Source organism: Hippoglossus hippoglossus, chromosome 7, assembly GCF_009819705.1.
Source record: "Hippoglossus hippoglossus isolate fHipHip1 chromosome 7, fHipHip1.pri, whole genome shotgun sequence".
Classification (NCBI taxonomy): Eukaryota; Metazoa; Chordata; class Actinopteri; order Pleuronectiformes; family Pleuronectidae; genus Hippoglossus; species Hippoglossus hippoglossus.
The window spans coordinates 436490-443319 of NC_047157.1; positions in this window are offsets into that span (position 1 = coordinate 436490).

Consider the following 6830-nt stretch of genomic DNA (forward strand, 5'->3'; position numbering starts at 1 on the left):
GATTCTGTATACGATACAGAATCCGCCATACTGGATCCACCATTACGATCACGATCTCTGATACGCGATCCACAGATCATAATCCACGATAAGCCCTGGATCTGCGGACGATAAGGCAAAGGGACTCCGGGGAAGAAGTCAAGTCAGTAACATGTATTGATGAGATATTCATTTCTTTGATGTGATAAGGAGGGAGAAGAGGAAGGAGAAGCTGGGAAGAGAAGCTCCATGTGTCATGTGTCCCCCGACATTCTAGACCTATAGCAGCATAACTAAGAGCAGGTCTAAGACAAGCCTGGACCGGCTCTAACTATAAGCTTTATCGTAAAGGAAGGTTTTAATCCTACTCTTAAACGTACAGATGGTGTCTGCCTCCTGAACTGAAAGTGGGAGATGATTCCACAGGAGAGGAGCTTGATAGCTGAAAGCTCTGGCTCCTACTCTACTTTGTTGGGGATCGGGCCCAGACAAAGGATAATGATGAGGCCTATATGGGGTTTGAGAAGCCTGCCTAGAGTTTTGTATTTGCCATGAGGCAAAACCCCCAGAATGCCTTTGGGGCCCCCATGTTTTTTGACTGCCGCCCGAGTTCAAACTCGGGCCTTCCATTGGCTGAGAGCCAACAGACCCCACGGCTCCCCCTGGAGGGAGGCCGGACACCTCTCAGGTAATAAATAGGGCAACGTCCCTACAATTCATTGCTTATTCCCCGGCGCTGAAGATTTTACCACAACCTCTCCCGGTTACTCCAGATGATCCAGCCGCTCAAAGGGAGCAACCATCCAAACGTTTGTATTTTGATTTGTACCTTAAGTTTACGCTCCCCTTTTTGTGAACTTCCTGTTACCTGAGTTTTATTAAGAGACCGCGGCAACAGTCTTTCACTCGCAGGCCGAGTTCCCCAGACTTTTTCCAGATCCGAAACCACAGCTGCTCCTCAGCTGTTCATCCCTGCAGAAGGGCAAGAAACATTCGCCAAGGAGAACGAGACCAATTCTCTCCACTTTCCGGCCCGCAGCTCGTTTCCCGCTGCCACTGCGTGAATCAGCTGATTGCTGAGGCCAAGCACACAATTCACTTGTCGTCCCGGAACGCGCCGCTCGCGCATCAACGAACCGTGGACCAGCAACAAGTAAGAGGCTTATGTCTGGGCAGAGACTAGTTAGCGTGTTATTATTTGAGTGTACATATACTGTTTCCCGTGCCAGCGTGTCGTGACAAATCTGCGTTTCCGGCCACATCACGGCACTGTTACCGTTAGACCAATTTTGCAGAGATTTTAACCCATTAAAAGATCGGTACACAGCTGGACGGATCTTAGTTCGTCCGCTTGGGTACCGAGTGGTAAAGTCCCCGCAAAGTTGTCTCTGGCGGTGTTTGAGATCTCCTCTGATCATTCCTTGCATGCTTCCTTTTCTCTCTCTCTCTCTTTTCTCCTAAACCCGCCTGCACACACGTTCCGACCTGCATCCACACAATTCACGTGTTATACACGTTCTGGGACTTAAATAGTGCGGTCGCATCTCGACGCCATTTGGCGCTTTGAACCACGAGATAGATCAAAGCATCCCTTTGTTCTCCATTTCCTGTTGGTCAAACCACGAGTTTATACCGCCATCTTGAATTCGATCCTACGTCAAATCACGTGGTTAGACCGCCATCTTGAATTCAGTAACACGACACCACGCGGTTAGACCACCATCTTGAATTCAGTAATACGACGTCATCCCCCGTGACTTCGTACGCCATCTTGACTCCCCCTCCTCTCTCTCACCCACACACACACACACACAGACCTACACACAAGTATTGCATGTGTGTTATAAATCGTGATAGGTGTTTGTGGTTTTATCTTTGATATAGTGGTTCTTGTTAGGATAGTAGTCATTAATTAACATTGATATTATTATCTTAAATAAATTCTATTGTATTTAAAGTACCGGTATTTTTGTGATTATTTGTGCATATGTATGTGAATACAGCTGGTGTAAGAGCCACTATGCAGCCTGCATGTGTGTAGTTTAAATATTTATGTTGGTTTGATATTTTCTTTATTATCCAGGTTTGTAGTTTTAGTTTTATACAGTTAAAATATATTTTGTATAGTACGTCTGCCATATTCAATTATATTCTGTTTTTCTGCGCTTTTTTGCGGCTTTTTTTGTTTACGACAGTTGATGAGGCCGCGAGGCGGTTCATTGTTCATGCGCGTGATGGTTATGGAGGCGCATGAAGATCGTGGTGAGTGGAGTCTGTTGAGCGGACCAAAACAAGTTTTGACCGTGATATCGTGATACTAAGGAAACGTGATACTGTGGAAACGTGATAAAGGGACATCGTGACAGGTTTGGAAAGACGGCATGCCAATTTCGATAAAGGATCGTTAAAAGGTGTGTCTGTGATGTGCTGGAACGGAGAATAAAACCCTTTTTTCAAGTTTAACCTGCCTCCTGGAGTTGTGTGACATTGGGTTGCCCAGCCAACGCGGGGGGGGTCTATATGTTGGACACGAGTCAAACGCATAAACGCTCAGCAGACATTGTAATGTGGAACCAAATGGAACGGCCACTACAGCTGGATTATGATAGTCAGTGCTCGAACTTAAAACCTTCACTGTTCATTATATAATCATCAATAGTAAATATTGAGATTTCTAATTGAACTTTTTCAGATTATGAGACTGATCTTTACAGATTGATTGTTGGTCCCTGATACCAGGGTGGTGCCCCGTCTTTTATAAATTATAATTACAGATTTTATTATTCTTAATTGATCATTTTATTGTTTTTCATTCATAATTTCATTATTCTTAATTGATAACTTTATCGTTTTTAATTAATAATTTTATTATTTTTAATAAATAATTTTATTATTTTAATAATCATATTTTATGATTATTAATAATTAGCCAACATCAAGTCTACCTACTATTGCACAACAACTTTTAGAGACTTTAGGGACGACAAGTAAGCCTGAATTCTGGGAGCGCAGTGCTCTAGTGGGTTGATAAGGTACTATCAGCTCTTTGAGGTATAATGGTGCCATATTATTAAGGGCCTTGAAGGTGAGGAGGAGAATTTTTAATTCTATCCTAGATTTAACCGGAAGCCAGTGTAGTGAAGCTAATACTGGAGAAATGTGGTCTCTTTTCTTGGTTCTTGTCAGGACACGTGCTGCAGAGTCTTTAACGACTTACTGCAGGAGCCTGATAATAAGGAATTACAATAATCAAGTCTGGATGTAACAAAGGCGTGGACTAGTTTTTCTGCATCTTTTTGAGAAAGGACATGTCTGATTTTTGAGATATTACGCAAGTGGAAGAAGGCGGTCCTAGAAATTTGTTTTAAGTGAAAATTAAAGGACAAATCAGGATTGAAGATCACTCCCAAGTTCCTGACTGTTTCATTGGAAGCAAGGGCAATGTCGTCTAGCGCAGCTATATCATTAGATAATGTATCTCTAAGGTGTTTAGGGCCAAGTATTAGAACCTCTGTTTTATCTGAGTTTAATAAGAGAAAATTGCGGGTCATCCAGGTTTTTATGTCCTTGAGACATGCTTGGAGTTTAGTTAATTGATTACATTGTTCAGGTTTTATTGACAAGTATAACTGGGTGTCATCCCAGTTTCTTTACCTTTTTACATCCCCTTGTCGATTTACAGAGCTATCGACAAGATGGTCAATCTCAGTGGAGCTAGGGTTTTTAAAGAATTCTTTGGTTATATCGACGGATAATACGGGTTTAAATGTAATTGGAATTATTTCCTTAAATTTAGCTACAGCACTATCAGGTAGACATCTAGAAAAGGAGTTTTTTATTAGTGGTATATATTATAATGAAAAATCTAAGGTTATTAAATTATGGTCTGATAGAATCAGATTACGTGGAAGTACTATTAGATGTTCAATTTTGACACCGTATGATAATACAAGGTCAAGTGTGTGGTTACAACAATGACTGAAACCAATCGAGTCTAGTACTGAAATAAATGCTACGCTAAGGCTATCATTATTATTGTCAACATGAATATTAAAGTCACCAAGAATAATAATTGTATCTGTTTTTAGGACTAGGTTTGATAAAAACTCAGGGAATTCCTTCAAAATTTCAGAATAAGCCCCAGGAGCACGGTAAACTACAGCAAATATGATTGGCTGTTGGTATTTCTTGGATGGTGTGGAAGACTAAGAACAAGACTTTCAAATGAGTTGTAGCTTAATTTAGGTTTAGGATTAATTGATAGACTGGAGTTAAAAATAGCAGCAACTCCACCTCCTATCAGGCAGCAATGAAGCCAAAATTGAATTGGTATCTAAACTATGGATATCATTAATAGCTTGCAAATCCTGAACTTAGATCTCCACTCATCAGTACGATTTGGTTTTGAAATCGGCAAGATGGGAGAATTTAAAGGCCTGGTGGTTTCTACTAACACACCTTAGATGAGCAGAGATTGAATCATGTCTTCAATGCCTGTTATTCCTCTGGGAGGCAAGGGATACTATCTAATTGCAGGTAGCTTAGCATTAGCTTTTACTTTCACTTTGCGAGGCAGCACGGACTTCACAAGTACCACATGATTGTTGTTTTGCCCATAAGATGATAGGAACATTAGAAACATCTGAGGACCCTAACCCTTTTACTGGAAGGGGTAGCTGTTTTAGCATAAAAAATGCTTTGTGGCAAGAAAATTCAACATTAAGATATACTATGCCGAGATCTTAGCTAATAGACTTGTTAGCGGTTGGGGGTGAATGGAGGAGCTGCATACAGCTTCTCTCTTTGGCTGATCTCTTCAATGTGTTTTGGTTCACAGAAGCATGTCACAATACTTTGTTGAACAGTGGAACAAACAGGAAAAATACAGAGTTTCCTCTACGGTCCACAGCTGCTCAATGATCAGAAGGTTGGTTTGAACCGAGCTGGAGTTTCTGTGACCTCCTCCACACAGGCTCTCACTAATAAACACTCATCACTAGTTATCAGGACCAGGGGCCTCATTTATAACCATTGCATATGCACAAAATGAGACCTAATACTTGCGTAAGCCACTTCCAAATGCTAACTATAGGATTTATAAAAACAACCTTCACGGGAGTATGTGCGAACTGCCACACTAACTCTGACCCATGCGTACAAACATTTTGGAGCAGCTTTATTTATTATTATTATAAATACTGTGTTGACACTCATGCATATGTCAGGATTTGTGAAGCAGTTGGACCCAGAAGCAGAGTTTAACAAAAGTCTTTTTAATAAAAAGTCTTTAACAGAAAAATAACAAAGGCAGGAATCTCAAAAATCTAAACTCCAAAAACAAAAGCACACGGTAGAAAACACAGGAGGCTTACACAGGAGAAGAGGATGGGAGTTCAGGAGACATGGGATACAGAAACACAGGAGATCAGGACAGGACATAATGACGATGATCCGACAAGGACAAAGGGGAGCACAGACTTATATCCACACACAGGGAAGGCAGGGGCAATTGGACACAGGTGAAACACACTGGTGCAGACAATCACAGACTGGTGCAGACAATCACAGACAGGAAGTAAAACTAGACACTAGACACAAGAACCCAGACAACAACATAACAGGAAGTGGAGAGAAAACACTATGAACAGAGACGACAAAATAAAACAGGAAACAGAACACGGACATCGAAACAACTCAGACAAACAAACATAAGGAAGTCAAGAAACACAAGGTAATGACAAAACAAAACACTCTTAATAAAGAAGACAAAATAAACACTCAGAATACCAAAACCCTTACAGAACCCCCCCCTCAAGGGCCGGATTCTAGACGGCCAAAAGCGAAAACAGAGACGGGAGGGAGGAGGGGGATCCGGAGGAGGGAATCCGAGACGGAGCACAGGGCTCGGGCGGGCGGCGCGGAGGCCAGTCAGGGGCAGAGTACAGAGGCTCGGGAGAACGGCACTGGAGTGGCGTCTGCCGGGACCCCCGACACCGGAACAGGAGTGGCGTCTGCCGAGACCCCCGACGCCGGAACAGGAGTGGTTGCTGCCGGAACCCCCATAATGACGACGATCCGACAAGGACAAAGGGGAGCACAGAGACTTATATCCACACACAGGGACGGCAGGGGCAATTGGACACAGGTGAAACACATGAGGGCTGGTGCAGACAATCACAGACAGGAAGTAAAACTAGACACAAGAACCCGGAACAGGAGTGGTTGCTGCCGGAACCCCCGACGCCGGAACAGGAGTGGTTGCTGCCAGAACCCCCGACGCCGGAACAGGAGTGGTTGCTGCCGGGACCCCCGACGCCGGAACAGGAGTGGTTGCTGCCGGAACCCCCGACGCCGGAACAGGAGTGGCGTTAGCTGGGACCCCCGACGCGGGAACTGGATTGGCGTCTGCCGAGACCCCGACGCCGGAACTGGATTGGCGTCTGCCGAGATCCCTGACGCCGTAACAGGAGTGGTTGCTGCCGGAACCCCCAACGCCGGAACAGGAGTGGCGTCTGCCGGAACCCTCCGGCGCGGGACAGGGACTGGAGTGTAAGCTGCCGGGACCCACGACGCCGGAACAGGAGTGGCGTCTGCCGGGACCCTCCGGCGCGGAACAGGAACTGGAGTAGGCGCTGCGAGGACCCCCGACGCCGGAACTGGAGTGACGTCAGCCGGGACCCACCGGTGCGGGACAGGGACTGGAGTATAAGCTGCCGGGACCCCCGACGCCGGAACAGGAGTGGCGTCTGCCGGGACCCTCCGGCGCGGAACAGGGACTGGAGTAGACGCTGTGGGGACCCCCGACGCCGGAACTGGAGTGACGTCAGCCGGGACCCTCCGGCGCGGGACAT